The 20,682-nt window shown below is 48.0% G+C and overlaps 1 long non-coding RNA gene across 1 annotated transcript; it reads left to right on the plus strand.

Moving 5' to 3' along the window:
* The first annotated feature begins 2,226 nt into the window (after positions 1-2,226).
* On the plus strand, positions 2,227-6,522 carry LOC131910594 (uncharacterized). Its single transcript, XR_009379176.1, has 3 exons — positions 2,227-2,334; positions 5,944-6,041; positions 6,210-6,522. It is a non-coding gene; the product is annotated as an uncharacterized LOC131910594 (long non-coding RNA).
* The last annotated feature ends 14,160 nt before the right edge of the window (positions 6,523-20,682 follow it).

A 20,682-nucleotide genomic window follows, 5' to 3' on the forward strand; every position in this document is an offset into this window, starting at 1 on the left:
TGGATCATGAACTCCGCAGGGGCCCAAAGAGGCACATTTGCAGAAGGAGATGTCATTTCTTCCTGCAGACCTTGGAGGAGGCGATGCTGAGTCATCCATCTGCTGTGACTCAGCAGCAGCCGCGAGCTGGCCCCGGCGTGGACAGAAAATGAGTTCAATTGTGCACTCTTTACAGAGAATTTACAGACAAGGGCTGACAGCCCAACTGACAGATTTGTTGCTGAACACCGGAGACCTTCCTGCCTGATCATAATTTTGGAGACTTCAACCCAGGAAGAGGAATATTTTTACCCAACCAACCCTTGGACACCACAGCGGGACAAAACAAGACTCCATTACGGGGAGATGGCTCACTCAGTAGAATGCCAGCAGGCATGAGAACCTGAGTTTGGATCCCCAACGCTGTGTAAAAGGTCAGATACAGTGTTGCTGGGAACCTGTAACCCTGCCACCAGGGAGACAGTAAAGGAGGCTCCTTGGGGCTTACTGGCCAGGCAGTCTAGCTGAATCAGGGTACTCCAGGTTCATTGAGAGGTGCTGCCTCAAAAATAAACAAGCAAACAAACAAACTGGGTGGAGCATGAATGGGGTAACGCTGGCATGGACCTCTTGCTTCCACGAGTGCATGCATAAGGCCTGCCTCTGACTCTCGAGCCCCGTCCTTCTGCTACCACACGAGCACAAGGATGATGATGCCATTATTGGCTCTGATTTCATTTGTCCTGTAAACAGTACACTGTTTCCTATGACGATGGCTTTAATAGATGGTAACTCTTTGGTTGATCATTCCAGACCTCAGATGCACATGGGAACTTGTGGCTGAGAATGGGGAGAACACTGTGTGTGTGTATGTGTGTGTGTGTTGTTGGGGGCGGGGAGAGGAGAAGATTAACAGCAAGAAGCCAGCCAAGGAAGTCAGAGGAACACCTGGGCTTTCAAAAGTGTGGCATGCCACTCTGAAGTTCCCACTTCCTTCTTCTCTTTGTGGGGACCACGTTATCCGGAGTCACCAGACCCAGATCACAGACCATGAAGGGTTTCTGTGATGGCCTCATTATGGACCTGGGTTGGGGGATATTAGTTTAAGATGTGTTAAGCTGTGGAATATTTGTTTAATGATGCAAAGATGTGTTGCATTCTTTTATGTTGCATTTGTTTAATTCTGTGAAGCTGTGTTACTTTGCCTGTATGAAATACCTGATTGGTCTAATAAAGAGTTGAATGGCCAATAGCTAGGCAGGAGAGAGGGACAGGTGAGGCTGGCAGGCAGAGAGAGTGAATGAGAAGAGAAATCTAGGGAAGAGAGCGAGGGGGCAAGGAGTCAGAAAAGGAGGAGGGAAGGACGCCAGGGGCTGGCCACACAGCCACCCAGCCACCCAGCCACACAGCCACACAGCCACCCAGCCACACAGCCAGCCACAGTGTAAGAAGGAAAGGAAGACATAGGGAGAAAAAAAGGTAAAAAGCCCAGAGGCAAAATGCAGTTAAAGAGAAATGGTACAATTTAAATGAGAAAAGCTGGCTAGAACAAGCCAAGCTAAAGCTGGGCATTCATAAGTAAGAATAAGTCTTTATGTATTTATTTGGGAGCTGGGTGGCAGGCCCCCAAAGAGTTAAAAAAAAAAAACTACAGACCTGTCTGTTAGACTTTTGGCCAGTCCTGTCCTGACCTTGTGGCCCTGATTCTTTCAGGACCAGGCTTTCCTAAATGGTCACTAGCTCTCTGAAGTTCTAAACTGACAGGTAACCAGGCCTAAGCCCTGAGCCTGAGTGACAAATTCTTCTGGTGCCTGATTCACCCTTTCCAATTGAATTGTTCTCCCTGGTACCACTGCCCTGGGCTACTGGCAGTCCTTCCCATGAATGCCAGCATCCCGTCACTCAACAGTTACACAACTGTAGACAAATAGTCCCAGTCACTTGACCCGCTGTTTCCAACAGTGACATGGGGTACCCACCATGTCCCATCAAGTTCACAGCAGCTCCCCATACAGCAGTCACTCCCTACAGGGAAGTCTGTTCTGGGCATTGCTCTAGAGTGAGGCTTGGAAGTGCCTTGAAAAGCCTCAGTGTCCACAAGCAAAGGTACAAGTCACCTAAGGTCAGAAGACACAAAACACAAACAAATGATGTGATCAGTTTCCATTGTGATGAATGCTAAGAATGCAGATACATGGAATAGAATGACCTGATGGTGAACAGGGGGGCGGGCAGGGGGGCGGGCAGGGGAGTGGGCAGGGGGTAAAGGGAGTACATGAGCTTTACATAAAGGGACCGGGGAGCTGGGGGGTCTAAAGAAGAATCCTGTCAGAGAGAAGAAGGCAGACTGTGAAGGTGTGCTGGTACCACCATCCAGGCAAAGGAAGAGCAAGGGCCACTGTTGCCAAGTAGGATGAAACTGACTTGTGAACAAGTGGGTGGAGGGTCCAGGAGAGTAGAGGAGGTGGAAACGCAGGGCCCATGGGCAGGGACAGGAATCTTAGTCTGTGTGCAGTAGGGAGCCACACAGGAGCCCCTGTGTGTGTGCGCTGGAGAAAGTTCTACCCATCTGTATTTAAATACCTTACCTGGGTTCCATTACAACTTCAGTCAGATTTATAATAAGCAGCCTCGTGTTTGTACTTGTACCACGTGGGCAGTCAATAGCTCAGGACAAAGGATTAGTGCACAGGTGTGGATTCTTTTCCACAGTATCCCTTTCCTGTGGACTCATAGCCACCTACTGCCCGATCGTGGGCAAGCTGAGAGTCCAACCCTGAGAACTGGAAAGTGCAGGAGGTGTAAAGAAGAAGCAGGTGAAACAGGAGGGAACCAAAGAAGGTAGGGAGGAAGGAGGTGGGGTGGGGAGGACCAAGGAAGGGTGGAGGGGGAGCAGGGGTGTGTGCTGAAGGAACAACTGGGTGTGAGAGGGAACAAGGCAGCATGGGTAGGGGAAAAGTGGGCACAGGGTGTAAGCTCATGTAGGTGTGAGTTTCCCCACCCTCCCCTGTGGACTCTGGAAACTTCCTAAACTCTTGTTAGCCCCATACGATGAGCAACCTGGGTGTCACCCTACCCACTGGCTCTTCAGAGCTGAACATCTTCACACACACACACACACACACACACACACACACACACACACACATGCCCACACTGTCTGGGACTGGCCCTTAGCAGCGATTTCTCTGTAAGCCAATAGGTGTGGAACGTCTGACAGCCCCTTGACAGGCCCATAAAGAGAGGCTTGTGCTAACAGGTACCACAGCCGCAGAGGGCAGGGTTCTTCCTGCAAAATGTTAAAAAAAAAAAAAAAAGCAACAAAAGATTGTGTCTTAGTTACTTTTTCTGTTGTTGTGATTAAAGTCCTAAGGACTTAGAAAGAAGGGCTTATTTTCTCTATTTCTGGAGTATAGTCCATCATGGTAAGGAAGTTATGGTGACAGAGCCTGAAGGAGTTGGTCATATTATGTCTATTATCAAGAAGCAGAGGGTGGCATGCACTTATGCTTAGCTCCCTTTCTCCGTTCTATACAGCCTGCAGTCTCAGCCTAAGGAATGGTGGCACCCACAGTGGGCCGATCTTTCCATCTCAATTAACAATGCCTACTTTCCTGTCTATAATCTGCAAAGCTCCCAAGCTCCCTTCACTTGCTGTCCTCCTGACACAGCTGAGGGATTAGCCAGGTCTATGTTGTCACCTACAACAGTCCTCCAGAGGAGGCAATTTCAATTGCTGATAGTGTGTGGATTCCATCAATTCTGTTGTGTTTTAGGCACTTTGCTAACAACGTTCACACAGAGTTGGGAAGTGTTGCTGGCTAGTTTTATGTCAACTTGATATGAGCTAGAATCATTTGGGAAGAGGGAACCTCAGTTGAGCAAATTCCCCATCCAGATTGGCCTGTGAGCAAAGCTAGGGAACGTTTTCTGGATTTGATGATCAATGATAAATGATTGATGTGGGAGAGCCCAGCTCACTACATGTGGTGCCATTCCTAGTCTAGTGGTCCTGGATGCTATAAGAAAGCAGGCTGAAGGGAGCAAGCCCGTAAACAGCACTCCTCCGTGGCCTTTGCTTCAGTTCCTGCCTCGAGGTTCCTTTCTTGAGTTCCTTCCCTGACTTCCCTGGACTACAAGCTTGAAATCAAATAAACCTTTTCCTCCTTGAGTTGCTTTTGGCCGTGGTGTTTTATAAAAGTAATAGAAGCCCTAACTAAGACAGGGAGTATTGATAAACTATGTGAAGAAGGGAACTGGGACATCTAAATGTTGACCCACTTCTTCCATGACTCCTGAAAGAGATATACAGGAAAGTAATGGGTGAGAATCTATGATAGGTACAGACATAAAATGTCCCTCACAGAGTCATGATGCATTTGAATACTTGGTCCCCAGTTAATGGTGCTGCTTGGGAAGGCTGACGAGTCTTTTGGACACAGGCCTAGCTGAGAGGCACGTGTGACAGTAAGGAAAGGACTATAAACATGACATGTGCTGGCACAGGTTCAGGGATTCATGTCTGAAGTATCTACTTTCTGACCCACCAAGATGTAACAGGGCAAAATGCAAGACCCCAGCACCACATAGAAGTCCCAGCAGTCGCTTGTCCCCCTCAGTGAAGTTGGGAGTTCAGTAAGGTCTTCCTTCCTGGGCTGAGGGAGACGGCTCACTTGGAAAAGGGTTGGCTGGGCCAGTAGAGAGAGCTGCGTTTGATCCTGGGAACCTGAGTAAAAAGATAGCATGGTGGCATGGACTTGTAATCCCAGAGCTGGTGAGTCAAAGACAGTGATCCCTGGGGCTTACTGGCCAGCCAGGCCAGCCTAATTGTGATCCCTGGGTCCCAATGACAAACCTTATCTAAAAAAAAATAAAGCAGGAGACTCCAGAGAAATGGCATCTAAGGATAACCTCTAGCCTACTTGTGCATACATGTGCACCAGTGTGTGCACGTGTGGGTACACACACACACACACACACACACACACACACACACACACACTTCTTTAAGTCATTGTTCTTGTTAGGTATTTTATTGCAGCAAGAAAACACAAAAACCAAAGGCTGCTGTTGTCTTCATCCATCTCCATTCAGATACAAAACTGTAGCCAGTCTCTCGGCCTCAGTGCAGCACCTCAGCTCCCCAAAGATGAACCCCAAGAGAAAAGCCTGCATCCTGTGAAGAGGAGAGCCAGAGGCTTCTGTCCAGCCGGAAGCAGTGAGCCTGGTGTGGTCAGTGTAACCTTATAAAGCCTGTGCCCCCACCCCCATCCCTGCTGGTGGCAGATAGACCCCAACAAGTGGTCTAGAAACCAGCTTCTTTTCCATCTTGAACTGATGTATAAGACTCAGCAGCCCAGAGAGTGATCTACAGTAGCCATAGTTTCAGTTTTGAAAGAGTGATTGCATTAAGTATATAGCAAGCCAAAGTGAAAAAGATAAACGGTACGGGGGGGATGTATAGATGAGTAGATGGACAGTAAAATAGTATCAAAGTTCCGCTCCCAACTCCTCTCCTCCCATAGTTTATCAGCACTTCCTGACCTGTGTGGATACTGTAGGCAAACTGTCCAGAATGTGATGGAATCCACACATGATTAGGAATTGGAGCAGCTTGCTCTGGAGGTGCAGTGGGGGCAGGTTGTTCATTGTAGGTGACAACAGAGGCCTGGCTAACCTCTCAGCCCTGTCAGGAGGGCAGGAAGTGAAGGGTGCTCGGGAGCTTTGCAGATTATACAGATGAAAGCAGGCATCCTTGGCATATTCCAGCAATGACATCTGCTCCTGGCTTATGTCAGGGCCGGTGGAGTGGCTTGGGTGTGTGCCTCTTTGCTTCCCAACTCCCCACAGCCTCCCCTCCCACCCAGGTGATTGTCCTTCAGACAAAGGCAGCAGGCATCTCCCTTCCACATCCCTTCCATAAGCCTTCCTGGCTCTTTGAAGGTGTCTCTTTCTTCTCTTTAGGGAAATAAGTCTCTGGGTCTGAAATGCTTCCAAATTAAAGAAGTGACTTGGAGAAGAACTCCTTTCTCTGTGAAGGACAGAACACAAGGCAGAAGTCAGTGAGTCAGCCGTGCTGGTTCCCACTGGGGAGCCCAAAAGAAGTGGGCGGGAAAGAGCTTGACTTCACAGAAGTGATGTACTGAAATGATGTAGAAGGTCCAGGAGGCCTGAGCAGCCTGCCTGTAGCTCTCTTTTTCTCTCCCCTTCTCATCCTAACTGCTATCCAGAGTCCACAGACATCACGAGATGGCCATGCCCAGTCTCCAGCCACCACAGCCTTCCTCTCGACACTCTGTCCGCCGCAGTGAGGACGTGAACTCAATCTCCTTCCCTCCGCTCATCTTCAGAATGGTCCCTGGAGAGCTCTTAGGCTCTAGCTCCACCCTCTACCTTATAAGGGCTTCCTGTGCCCCAAGAAGCCAGTCTGGAGAGCCACCTAGGAGGGTTGTGCCTCTGGGTGGGCTTCCCAGGCACTTAAATGTGGAACCTAGAGTCTCCTGGGCTGTTTCCTGCATCATCTGCTGAGAAACTTACTCTGGGCAACCAAACCTGAGATTTTTACCCAGTACAGTAGCACCGGACCAAGCTCAAGGCTTGGAAGGGAAATCGGGTTGATGTTTTCATCCCATTCTGCAAAGCAGGAACCAAGGTTTCCCCTGTCCTTTAGAAATGAGGTAAGAAGTCTAGAATTCAAGAAGATGAGACAAGGAGTTGGGAGTTCAAAGCCAGCCTGCCTGGGCTATGTGGCAAGGCACTGTCTCTAAAACAACACACACACACACACACACACACACACACACACACACACACCAAAGACTGGAATTTATAGCAGTTTGCAAGGTAGTTGCCCAGGATCCATCAGAAACTATTTTCATATGGGCATCTGTGGTATTGGGAACTTCAGGCTTAGGAGAGACTCACTTCAGACCCGTTGTCATCTTGGCTTAGCTACAAACCTGGTACAAGTCCGCACCATTCACTTGCTCCACCAGAACCTTACCACTGCCTACCTGTGCAAGCCACCTTGGGAATAAGACACGGTGCCAAAGGGGTTTCTAGGCCGGGCGGTGGTGGTGGCAGCAGCGCACGTCTTTAATCCCAGCACTTGGGAGGCAGAGGCAGGCGGATCTCTGTGAGCTCGAGGCCAGCCTGGGCTACAGAGTGAGTCCAGGACAGGTGCAAAGCTACACAGAGAAACCCTGTCTCGAAAAACCAAAAAAAAAAAAAAAGTTTTTTCTAGCCTGCGAGCTCAGCCTCATGGAGGATGCAGAAGGGGAGAAGGAAGGGAGGTAGGGACACTGTGAATGGAACGGTGAGAGGATGCAGCCATGGAGAAGGGAGGGAGGTAGGGACACTCTGAATGGAACAGTGAGAGGCAAATTTGGGGCAGTGAACTGAGATGTCAGTGCTGAGCGCTCTATAATTACACATTATTTGAAATTTAAGGGACTCCACCAAGGGAGTCAGTCCATTAAAATGTCCTAGAGTTCACTATATTATGGGTATGTCACTGTGTGAATTCTAGCTGTCCATTTTTCAGGGTTATCTTTCTCTGTATGTACACTGGAGTCGTGAAACAATGCTTGTGTGTTCACATTTGTACAAATGGAGAGAACAGAGGACAACCTCTGAAGCTGTTCACATTTCACCGTTTTTTTCTTTTCAGACAGGTTCTCTCAATGGCCTGAAACTCACTAAGTAAGCTAGTCTGGCTGGCCAGTAAGCCCCAGGAATTTGTCTCCACTTCCCCAGTCCTAGGAATCCATGCTGTCTTACCATGTCTGGCTTTTTATGCTGGTTCTGGGAATCAAACTTGGGTCTGCATCCGGGCCTAGAGAGCACGTTATTCCCTGGATCATATCCCTAACACCTGAAAACAATTTTTTAAAATCCACTTATGGAAAGTCAGTGTAACCAGCTGGAAGGTTGCTCAGTGGTTAAGAGTGTTGCTGATCTTGCAAAAGAGTCAGGCTTGGCTCCCAGCACCCACATGACAGTTAGAAACCATGTATAACTACAGTTCCAGTTAAATTCAGTACCCTCTTCTGTACTCCATGGGATCCAGGCACACACACAATGCACATACATGCAGAAAAATGACTGATACACAGAATTTAAAAACAAAATACAAGCTGGGCAGCGGTGGCACATGCCTTTATTCCCAGCACTCAGGAGGCAGAGCCAGGCAGATCTTTGTGAGTTCGAGGCCAGCCTGGTCTACAGATCAAGATCCAGGACAGGCACCAAAACTACATGGAGAAACCCTGTCTCAAAAAAAAAAAAAAAACAAAATACATAGAAAGAAAGGTCAGTATGAGAGCAGGTTTTGAAGTTTAAAATTGAGACCTACTTTCCACCATGAATTGTTTCCCCTGATCCTTGCCCAGCCTCATGTCTTCAAGAGGGGTTCTGACTCACAGGCTGGAGGCTTGGGTACAGAGGCATCTCTCTGTTCTGTTTCCGGGGCTTGTATCCCGGCTGTAAACAGGCTGGCATGGCCAGTGCCTCCTACAGCTTTCTGCACTTCCTCCGACTAAAGATACTGCTGTGATCTCTGCTGATGGAGAAGGCTCGTTCAGTCCTGAGCCTTCCACTGGCGCCTCGTGGGAAGTGTTTTGCACTAGAGCTTTTTATGGACAGAGCACTGTGGCCTCATTTCTACAGCTTGTCCTCGGAGTACCTCTGGGCTCTCCTGATGCAGCAGCCTGCCTTAAGACTGAAAGTGTAGCCACAGGCAGACACCGAACACTAATGTGGGCCCCGAAGAGCAAAAGACTATGTGTGCTCTTCCAGGGCTTAGGTCTAATGAAGGACACCAAATGTTTACAAATTGCAGACAATAACAAAAACAAACAAACAAAAAAGAAAACTACTTTGATTCACAGGAATAAAAAAAGCAAGCAGGCTTTCAGTGCTCTGGGCCCTTTGCCCCAACGTATTCATACAAGACGTTCAGTGCTGGCTGGAATCTTTGTACCCACAGTGTCCACCATGGACCATGCACAATGTAAATAGGAGAGAGCCTGCCTGGAACAAAAAATGATTAACAGCTCCTGAGGAAAAACACCAAAGGTTGTCCTGTATCCTCCGTGTGTGTGTGTGTGTGTGTGTGTGTGTGTGCGCGCGCGCACTCATGAACACTAGCATTTGGGTGAATGTTGGGTTTTTAATGTGTGTATGTTCATGCTTTTTGTATGAGTGCTGGGGATTTGAACTCAGATCCTCACGTTTATACAGCAAATGCTTTTTCCACTGAGCCTTCTTTTCAGCGCCCACCCCTTATTTTTGGTGACAGGATCTCTCACTGGCCAGAAACTCACCCAGTGGCTAGGTCAGCTGACTGTCAAAACCCAGAGATCTACCTGCCTCCACCTCCCCAGTGCTAGGATTTTAAACTTCAACCATTGTGGTTTGCTTTTTATGTGGGTTCTGAGACTCAAACACAGGTCTTTGTGCTGTTAAGGCAATACTTTATTGACTGAACTGTCTTCCAACAGCTAAACAGTTTGAGAGGTCAGTGGATGCACCAACTTCTTCCCATGGATAGCCATGGGACTGAAATGATTTTCTTCTATTACCCAACCATCTATAAATCTATTGCACATTTTATGGGAAATAGGACCTGTGAAAACAATGTCAGTGTCGACCGCCCCTTCTCATTCTGCAGGAAGGACCACTTGAACATTGTCCAGGGTCCCCAGTGCTAAGCACAGTTCAATTCAGCAACTGTTGAGCAGTGCCGTGTTGACTCGTTTCTATGGTAAAATACCTGACAATGCAACTTTAAAAAGCAAGGGTTTGTTTGGGCTCACAGTCTGAGGATCAATCAAGTATGGAGATGAAAGCTTGGTGGCAGGAGCAGGAGGATTATGTCCACAGTCAGGAAGCAGAGAGAGATGAATACTGATATTTAGCTCACCTTCTATTCAGTCCACCACCCCAGTTCATGAAATAATGCCACACACATTTAGAGGAGGTCCTCTTACCTCAATTAACTTAATCTAGAAAACTTCCTCAAGGACATGTCCAGAGATTTGTTTCCATGGTGAGTCTAAGTTCCATCAAATTGATAAGTACAAATTAACAGCAATATGTGTGCATATATGTTCACAGAGTTGGTATGTAGCAATTTCCTTCCAAATGAAGTGTTAATCCTGGAATTAAGATTCAGGAAACAAGCAACTCACAAGTCTCAGGAAGTCCCTGAAATTTATCAGGGTCACAAAACCCCTCTATCTCCAAGGTTATATAAGCGTTGAGGACTGCTTAGGCAAGAAGACTCTATGTCTTGTCAATCTGCCTATAGAATGTACAGAGAGCTCCAGGGTTCTAACTTTTGTGAGTTGTCACCCAGGCTGGCATAGGCTGTGATGATTCAGCTGTGCCCTTGAGTCACCCAAGCTCTTGAAAGTAACTCTTCACTCATAGTCCTGTAATTAACACCAATCGGCTCATAGATTCACCAAGCTGGACTTCTATTGTCAGTCACCTTTTGGTGACATTTGGTGGCATCCTCCAGGAACAATGTCACAAAACTGGATTCACTTTATTCATCATCCATGCAGGCCTCATTAAAAGAACTTTTCTTGAGGGCTGCTTTTGATCGTGGAGGTGAAAGGTGAGAGAGGAGGCACAGGTGATGGAATATAGGGACGACCTTCAGGGAAATATAAGTCACAAGACAGAGACAGTTATCGGAGAGCATGACAACACAAAGCTCCTGCTGGCTCCCCACTCGTCTCCTAAGTAGAGAAGGAGCAACTGTCACCAGTAGCCTTACCATTTCCAGTCCCCACAGCGTATCCATCCCCCCGCCCCCCCGCCCCCCCCTCCCCCCCCCCCCCCCCCCCCCCCCCCGTCACTCTTACATCCCCATCCTGTTCCACCCCAGCAGCTGTGACGGGGGTGCCAGACTCCCTGCAGCAGCAGCAGCACTGTGCCATTTCCTTGACAGCAGAGTTCTATCCGCCCCACGTTTTCTTCCCTGCTGCCCAGATGTTCAGGCAACACATCGCTCCTTCTTCGTTCTCTTCTTCCACACTGAATTAGGACCGAAGACATGGAATGTAACCAACTTGACACTCTGTCAATTTAGGAGTGAAATCTCATATTTTCTTAGAAACAGTGGTGGAAAAAAAAAACCAAACTACTCAAAAGAGAGCTATTTTCTAGATGATTCTGATTTATCTGGAGCCAGAAAATTGAAGACATCTATAAAAGGCAGATTTTTGTAAGAGCATTTTTTTTTTTTATCATGCCATTACCTTAAAGCTGGGTTGTGTTTAGAATGTGCAAATTGGAAGCAGATTGAGTATTGGCTGCTGCTTGGGGCTCTGGCTTTTTGAAGTCGTGGAAAAGCTCAGATATGAACCAATCAATTTACCTATGCTGAGCAGGCTTATCAGTCCTGAACTGTTTTCTGATAGTGGAACCCTGAACAGACCCTGCCCACTGAACAGGGAAGTGGTATTCTCCAAGCTCCTCAGAAAGGTGGTTGTTCTTCTTCTTCTTCTTCTTTTCTCCTCTTCTTCTTCTTCTTCTTCTTCTTCTTCTTCTTCTTCTTCTTCTTCTTCTTCTTCAAGACTATTTTTATTTATGTGTATATGTACATCTGTGTGGGTACCTGCTTTCCACCATGAATTGTCCTCCCTGATCCTTGCCAGAAGAAGGTGTCAGATCTTCTCGTGGTGCTGGGGTTAGAAGTAGTTGTGAGCTGCTTAACATGGGAACCAAACTCAGGTCCTCTGCAAGAACAGCAAGTGCTCTTAACTGCCGAGTCATCTCTCCAGCCCCTCCCTTTCTCTCCTTTTTTCTTTAGCCTAGAGCCCCAGCTTACAGATTGGAGTTGCTCACATCAAGGCTAGGTCTTCCTTCATTTAAACCTCACAGATGTGTCCAAGGATGTGCCTCTTAGGTGACTTTTCAATCCAGTCAGGCTGACAATAAAGATCATTTCCCTCAGAAAGGTCTCTTCTCTCAGATGCACACAGGAAAGAAATACCATTGATATTCTCAACGCTTTTTTAGGACTGACAATTCAATGATGGAGTCTCTCCCATGTAGCCTGCCCATCTTGCTGAGTTAGGACCCAGAGAGACGTGGCTTACCGATTCCCTTCTTCTCTGTCTCTTTCGGATGCGGGCCAGAGCCCACGTGTGCCTTGTGGTACTTTCGGCATTTTTCACCCTTTTCTGGAGTTACCTCTCTTCTGACATGTGGCCATTTGCCAGCCTCTGTTCCTAACTCAGATAGGTGTGTCCTCTGTTTCACATCCCTTCTGTGGCTGAGGCTGAGACTCATCGCTTTCCTGCCCTGCTGTTTTTCTCTTAATCCTTAAAGATGAAAAAAGAAAGAAAAGAAAAACAGCAAAGACTCAGCACTTAACATTTCCCAAACTGCCTTGGCTGTAGCCTTTTCCTCTGCAAATGACTTTGAGAGAGTCAGTCTGTGCACTATGCAGGAAAACAGTACCAATAGACTAGCTGGCCCGGCTGACAGTGGATCAGCGATTTCTATTAGGGTGAATCTGCCAGCACTGTATGTTCTCCAGCCTTCAACTCCTGAGAGATAAAAAAGTTATCACACTAACAAAATTAATCGCCACTTAAGGGAGATAACTGAATAACAAAACCTTCACGGAAGAGGTGCAGCACACCTGTGGAAATGACCCATGTTGATTGGTCCTGTGGATGGGGGGGCACATGACACGGCCACTATCAACTGAGCAGTGATTTTTCTCTACAGAAGAATTCAGCCTGCAGAGACACAGTGAGGACCAGGACTCGCTGACGATTATCACCATTGCTTTTACAGTGATTAACATGCATTTTTGTCAAAGGGAAGTACACAGAGGCATAGGCGTGCCTGATGGAAGAGGCCAGGGGAGAGCTCCATGATCCAAGACTTTGACATTCAGCAAAGTGACGTCAAGAGGTTCGGGTTCTCAGATCACAACTGCACCTCAGGAAGCAGTGAGTGTATGTGGGTACACTGGCAAACACATGCATGCCTGTACATACATGTACCCATACACACATATGCACTAGAGGGGACCACACTGGCACCCCCAGACAGATTGTCTTCCCACCCTTTATTAGAAGCTGATGGCTCAGGTTGGATCAGTCAGTAAATGGCTTGCTCTGTATACACAAGGACCCGATTTCTAGCCCTAGAAATAGAACAGCCCATTACAATAATCTGAGAGCGGTGGTGCAGACTTGTAATCCCAGAGCTGGGGAGGAAGAGATATGTTGATCCCTGGGGCTTCCTGGTCAGTGAGCCTAGCTGAATTGGCAAGTTTCAGGTCAATGAGAGACCCTCTCTCCCCCCAAAAAACCAAAATGGATGGTGCCTGAGGAAGGACACCTCATAATGAGCTCTGGTCTTCACAGGCATGCATACACATGCCCCCCGACTCCACACACACACACACACACACACACACACACACACACACACACACTTCTGATGGCTATAACCATATAGTCCACAGGGCTCATCTTTCCTCCAGTCTCCAAACTTAAATCCCAGCAAGTGAGCAAGTGGTCCGGCCACTGAGGCCTGAGACCAGACTCCAATCCAAGACAAAAAGGGAAGTTGAGTTGTCTGTGTTCTTCCTTGTAGAGGTAGACTTCTTGAGGCTAGGTAGTCCCCCACAGGGCAGCTGACCTCTGAGGCCTCTATGGGCAGTGTGGACAGGGTAGGAAGTACTGATGTTTGCTCACGTGAGACAAACCCACAGGGCAAGAGGGACCCTTCAGCTCAGTTTGGGCTGAGTAGACCCTGACTAAAACACCTTGGGCTAGCTGTAGCAGAGAACAGAGAATCTTACCCTCCCAGACACTGAGCTCCAAGCTTAGCTCTGGAATGAAGGTCTTGAAAGAGAGAGAGAGAGATGGGAAGGGAAGGAGCCTTGACTCAGAGCTGACATCACTGTGAGAGTTGCCTGTGAACCACAGCCTTGTCTGTGGTGTCTGTGTGTGCTCACAGAACCACGGGAATGGTTTTCCTTGTGGTGCCACAGCAGTCACCCACTAGTCCTTGGAAAGCTTATTGTGGCTCTGAAAGGAAAGGGGGAAGGCACCTAGTCCTTGATTCTCTCCCTACCTCTTCCCACACTCATGTGCTCAAGAACCTCTACAAAACCTGTTCCCTCAAGGAAAGAAGGGGGATGGGAGATTTCCAACATCCGAAGACTTTCCTGAGAGGAAACGTTCATACGTCTTCCCTGACAACCTCAGCCATCACTGCATGCTACCCTCCTCAGTGCCATCTTGGATCTGTTCTGTGGGTTCTAACCTGGGTGTGGCACATCCGGGCACTGGCCAGAGTGCCTTATCACCTCTTGGCGCAGCTCAGGTGTCCTCAGTTGGAGTCAGAGTCTGACTCTACTCAAAGTGGCCACAGGCAGGCGACATTGACATATTTGCAGGTCCAATCTGACAAGGTCAGGCGGAGAAGCTTTACCTGTGAGCTCCCTAAGGTGACTCATGGACAACACATCTGTCTGGAGAGAGAGGAAGGTTGGGCTGTTTGTCCTCAGAGTCTTTCTAGACATTTAGATCAGCTTTCTATTCTTGAGCTCAGAGCTTTCCAATCACCTCACATGCAATGTGCATTCTTCTTTCCCTCCTCCAGTCACTTCCTTCAGGACTCCAGAGCTCGTAGGCTGTCTCTGAGTGCAGCCTGGGTCCCAGTCACATAAGGACCTGTACTGGCCACACATGTGGAGGTTTCAATGACTTGTGGGCTGAGTGAGCCCCATTCCCCCAACACAGGGTGAAGACAGCCAGCCCAGCACCTCTGTCTGTGCTTTCTAGGAAACGTTTTTAAGCAGGGCAGGATTCAAATGGACATCTGGGCAGTTCATCAAGGCCAGAAATAAGCAGGAAGCAGAACATCACCGAGACAGACATAAAAGAGAGCGCTATCAGGTGAAGCTGCCATGTAAAGCTTCATCAGAGCTGGGTTCCATCAAAGCTGCTGACTCACAAGCTAGACAGTGCTTACGGAAATTGATGCGGCCTAAGGAAAGGCACGTCCCCAGGATGGCCTTTCCCAGACCATCTGACCTCTAAGAATGCTGAGAACACAATGCAAACGCAGTAAGTTGAAGATGTACACTTTGCTGATCCCAAAAGCAAGAAGAGCACGTGCTGAACTGCTGGAAACAAGTCATGGATTCCGTCTACAGTCAGTCATTCCAGGTGGCTCCTAAGCCTGGCTGAGGAACAAAACGACTTCTGAAATTGTGGCCTACTGGCTCAGAATTGCAATTTTAGCACCCAGAGGCTTCAAGAGGAAGATTGCTTTGACAATCTGAGGTCAGGGGTCAGCTTGGCTAGAAAGTGAGAACTTGTTTCAAGAAAAGTCAGAAGAAAAGGAAGGATGGATAAAAGAAGAGAGGGAGATATAGAGGAACAGGAAGGGGTGTGTGTGTGTGTGCGTGTGTGCGTGCGTGCCTGTCTGTCTGTCTGTCTGTCTGTCTGGTGGGGGTGGGGGGTGAGGAGACAGTGAGGAAGCCAGAGACGGAGGAAGAGAGAATAAACTCAGCAGCCAGGTTGTAATTCAGCTGGTAGAGTATTTGCTTAGTTAGTATGGAGGAAACCCTAGGTTCTGTCTCCACACCCCATAGCTAGGCATAGTAGGACATGCCTATAATCCCAGTGCTTGAGAGGTGGAGGCAAGGGTACCAAGATTTCAAGGTCATCCTTAGCTACATAGTGAGGCTAGCCTGGGCTACATGAGGCCTAGTCTCAAAAAGAAAGAAAAAGATGAAAAGGAGGGAGAGGGAGAATAGGAAGAAAAGATTAGGAGGAGGTAGAGAGGAGGAGGAATGAGAGAGTGGGGAGGAGGAGAAGGAAGGGGAGGAACAGGTGAGGACGAAGAGAAAAGAGGAGGAGGAGGCAGAAGAAAAGGAGAGAAAGAAACGCATCTGAGAATAAATGAGCCAGGAAGGTGGAGGAGTCTTGCCAGCTGTTTTGAGATTGTTAATTCTGTTCCAGTCAGAAAAGGTATACTTATCAATTACCTAGCACATTTCCACATGAAACGTTTACTAAGGAAAATCGGTTTCCTTCTGCCTCATTATATTGTAGAAGGTATCGTTAAGTATGTCAAGCTCCAAAATCACACACGCAGCTGGGGGTTCAGCACATTTCACCCACCCATATACAGCTGTGGGCAGGCAGCTCACACATGGGAGCTGGAAACAACTCTTGGATGGGGCCACAGAGCTCAGTTCTATCCTGCGACTCTGTTCTTCCAGGCTGGCCTTGAACTCACAGAGATCCACCTGCCTCTGCCTCCCAAGTGCTGTGATCAGAAGTGTGCATCATCACGCCCAGCTCTCAACCTTATTTTTTGGAATAGGATCTCTCACTGAACCTACAGCTTGCCGAACTGACTAGACTGTCTGGCCAGTGCGCTGCAGGCCTCCTCCTGTCTCTGCCTGCACTGCCCTGCCATTACTTGCCAAGCGAGGTGGTTTTGTTTCGTTTTGTTTTCGGTTTTGAGGGCTTGAACTCAGGTCCTCACGCTCAGGTGGCAAGCACTTTGCCTGCCAGGACATCTCCCCAGCCTCTTTATTTTATTTAATTTATTTATACTCTGTTAAAAGCTCAAGGCCAGAGCCAGAGCCTTTTCATTTCAGAACTGTTGAGGGCATGTGACCGGAACGAAGCAGAGCTGTGCCTCGGCCTGCACTTGTAGGCTTCTCAAACGGCTCCTCTTTCTACCTGGTCTCACCTCTGTTGGAAAGAAGGAAGGGATGAAAGGTCAGGAGAACCTTCCAGAGGCTCCTTGCAGGCTTTCTTGGTACACACCACTCTGTCTTCCTCTCCCAGGAGCTGGGATTACAGGTCTATGCCATGCTGGGGGTCGAACCCAGGGCTTCTCGCGTGCTAGGCAAGCACTCTACTAGTCCAGCCACAACCCCAGCTCTGATCCTTAACTATTTGAATGATATATATATATATATATATATTATTGGATAAGATTTACAGAGAAAACAACTTCCTTTAAAATGCATAAACAAGTGTCTGGCAGAGGAGAGAGTACTGGACCTTGACTGGTTTCCCAGCTCCCAGCAGAGCCCAGCAGTCTCAGGCACATTATCCTCTATTTGGGTGGCACCTTTCTCCACAGGCTCTTCAGAGAGTTCCATAAACAGTAATTAATAGAATGTAGAGGTTGGACTGTGCTGTTTACCCTGGTTCTCAACTAATTAGTTAATCGCTCAGCTAGGAAGTGAAGGCTTGTATATGGAGTTATCAGGACCCGAGTGTGCGCGCACACACACACACACACACACACACACACACACACACACACACACTGAGTCATTCACAAAGCTGCTCCCCAACAAAACACCAGATATACACATGCTGAGGCAAGACAAACAGGGCAGCTGCAGGAGACGCTTCTAAGCCCTCAAAGACAGGTGGGGGCTGTTGTTTCAGCCTTCCTCCTTTCCAGTGGGAGGGGTGAATCATCAAAGGCCCGACCCTGGTTTTCCAGGGTGTGGCTGCCTTCTCATTGTGCAGATGGATCTGTTTGCCCTGTGCCTCCCAAAGGGCCCAGAGGAAAGGGCTGGTTCCTAGTACAACCTAAACGGTAAAGTGCTCCTGGGGCTTAGCGTTCAGGGAGTACTGTGGGATGGAGGGCTTTGAGAAACTGCCCACTGTCCCCATGTCCCCGGTGAGCAGTGGGTCTGGGTAGGTTCTTCTCTGCCTTTCTTAGAAATCTAATCCTTCAGGAGGCAAATCGAATTGGGTGTATTCATGGTAGACCCTGTGATATTCTGATATGTGCATATATTGTGAAATGATTTCTAGAAGCAAACTGACTGAGAGAACCCTCCTCTCACGGGCGCTCCTTGCCTTTGTCTGGGGTGAGAACTCTTACAGTGTACTCTGAACAAATTCCAAGCACGAGGCTCAGGGTGTAGCTCAGCTGCTGGGCGAGCACCCTACCGACTGAGCTACATGCTCAGCTCCAGTTTCATAGTTCTCCATCCCTAGTCAACAGAGACTCAACTTGTTTGCCTGTGGTTCATAATGCCACTGTGAGTATCTCGGTGACATGGGCTGATTTCCTCCAGATTTACAACCAGGAGTGGGATCAATTGATTAAATGGTGGGCAAAGGACCTGAATAGACATATCTCTAAAGAAGACTGATCCTGGCTTTTTAAAAAGATTTCTTTTTAATTATGTGTATATGTATATATGTATGTATATGCATATGCATGTGGGTATGTGCAAGTGGCTGCAGGCTTGAGGAAACCAGAGGCACGGGTACCTGGAAGCTGGCATCATGGTGACATGGGTGCTGGGGACTGAACTCAGGTCCTCTGCAAGAGCAGTAAGTGTTCTCAGCACCGTGTTAATATCTCAGTGACACTGAGATACAGTAGGTGTCAGACTCTGACACAGGGGGCTGCCACATTCACTGCTTCATATCTCCTCCTCATGGTGCCAACTCACCTCCTCTACTGATGCTGAAGACCATCTGGGTTGAGCTGTTCCCAGGCTTGGGTTAAGTATTATCGTCTTCACCAAGGATTCCTTCCAGGTTGACCCTTAAACGTCCGTAAACCTATGCTTTCAAGAAATGGCTAGCATTGTTCAGCCAACTTTGACTCCCCTTAGGAGAACGCACGTGGGCTGTTTATCACTGCTTTATCCCTGGAAACATCAAGAGACTTAAAGTGCTGGGATAGATTCTTAGTAAATCCAAGCTGCCATCATTAATGAAGACATTATTCCATCCATCTGCCTAGCAACCACTACATTGCTTTCCAATAGACTTCTACTGCTTGAGGGGAGTTTTATAGAGTTTCTGAGGAGAACCTCAGACCCTGAATGAATGATACACTGGGGGAGTTAGACCAGGAGACAGCCAGGACAGAGGAGCCTACCCAGCCGGGGGCCTGGCCTCTGAAGCAGCTGATAGCTGGCCCAGTGGCATGCCTAAAGACCTTGGGAGTGGGCTGTCCATGCTTTGAACTGGTCAAAGAGATGGCAGGGGTTAATGGAAAAGGATACTTTGTTCCTCTATCCAAGGCAGGCTCTCAGCCTATGACCATGGGTTGAGGGAACTGGAGTTGCCTGAAGAGGGAAGATAGGCAAAAGGCAGGCCAACCATCAGAGCAATCACATAGGGTAAGTGGGACTCCAACTGTACCAGAAAACTGAGGTGATTCACTGGAAGGCTAGTACCACCATCTGAGACTTCCCTATGATCATCACATGTATACTAGAGCATTGCTCTGCTCACACATATGAACACACACACACACACACACACACACACAGTTTTTTTTTATTTTTTTTATTTTTTTTGGTTTTTTCGAGACAGGGTTTCTCTGTGTAGCTTTGCGCCTTTCCTAGAACTCGCTTTGGAGATCAGGCTGGCCTCGAACTCACAGAGATCCGCCTGGCTCTGCCTCCAGAGTGCTGAGATTAAAGGCGTGCGCCACCACTGCCCGGCTTATTTTGTTTTTAAAGTGGATATGTCAGTGGAAGTAGGTGCCTGCAGTTCCAGGGCTGAGAAGCAAAGGAAGAGGACAGGATCCCAGGACTTGGTGATCTCCCGGACTAGTCAATCGGTTAACTCCAGGTTCAGTGAGAGACTCTGTCTCAAAACATCAGGTGTAGAGCAGAGAGCTGAGGGAGATACCCTACATCACTCTCTGATCTCTATATGCACACTCCTATACAAACAAACACTCAAAATACGAAATTTAAAATAAAAATAAATTGCACTATGGGCCAGGTTCCTCTCTGTCCCTTGAATTCTATGTCTGAAGTTCAGGGGCTTAAGTTAGTTGCTTCCAACATCTGAGTTAGATGGGTGAGCAGTGCTTGTTCCAGAGCAGTCAGCTTTGAGACTGAAGTTGCACAGCCTGGGGCAACAGAAATCAGGTTCCATTTCTATCCAGATAGCCTTGCCTTGCCCTTCCTACAGCTTGAAGATCAAAACAATGCTTACCCTACTAGGATCTTATCCGAAGCCTTTAAAGGCTGTTAGTTCAACAAGACAGCAATTAGTGCTTGTTTCAAAACTATGCTGTGGCCTTAATGGAGGGTCATTTTCTATGGGGGAAAGTAATGGGAATTGAATTGGAACTTGCTCGGCTCTGTGAACTGTGGCTGATGGAACTGATATTCTCCATCTGTGTGTCCACAAACAGTCCCTGCTGGCTGCTCACCTGAGAGGCTTTAATTCTAAGAGAGCCAGCATGGCCATATGATGTTCAGTAGCAAAGGCAAACCTATTTAGAGACAGTGTATCTGAGTGGTCAGTCCACCTTCCTTCCTTTCTCCCTCCCTGCCTTTACAAGTTCCTTTTCCTCTTCAACTCTGTTCCTGTGTTTCCTCCATTACCCCCTCAGGGACCTGGCTGAAGGACAAGCAAACACCAGGCATTTCCTTCAAGATCTGGGTCAAACCGAAGCAGGCTCCAGGTGCCTCATAACCTCTCTCCTTAGACTGATACAGGAAATGAATCGATCTTATCCCATGGCAATGGAGCTGGAGTTGGAGCCTCCTCTCCATCTCTCATTTGCAAGGCCCTGTCACCAATGATAACTGAGTGATGTCATCTGGATCTTGTGACCTCCCCTCAGCAGCTGGGTATAAGCTGTTGCTAAGGTTCTAAAGTTATGGTCACAGTTGTCTTCAGAGACCCCTCTGGAACA

The sequence above is a fragment of the Peromyscus eremicus genome, chromosome 5 (assembly GCF_949786415.1).
Source record: "Peromyscus eremicus chromosome 5, PerEre_H2_v1, whole genome shotgun sequence".
NCBI lineage: Eukaryota > Metazoa > Chordata > Mammalia > Rodentia > Cricetidae > Peromyscus > Peromyscus eremicus.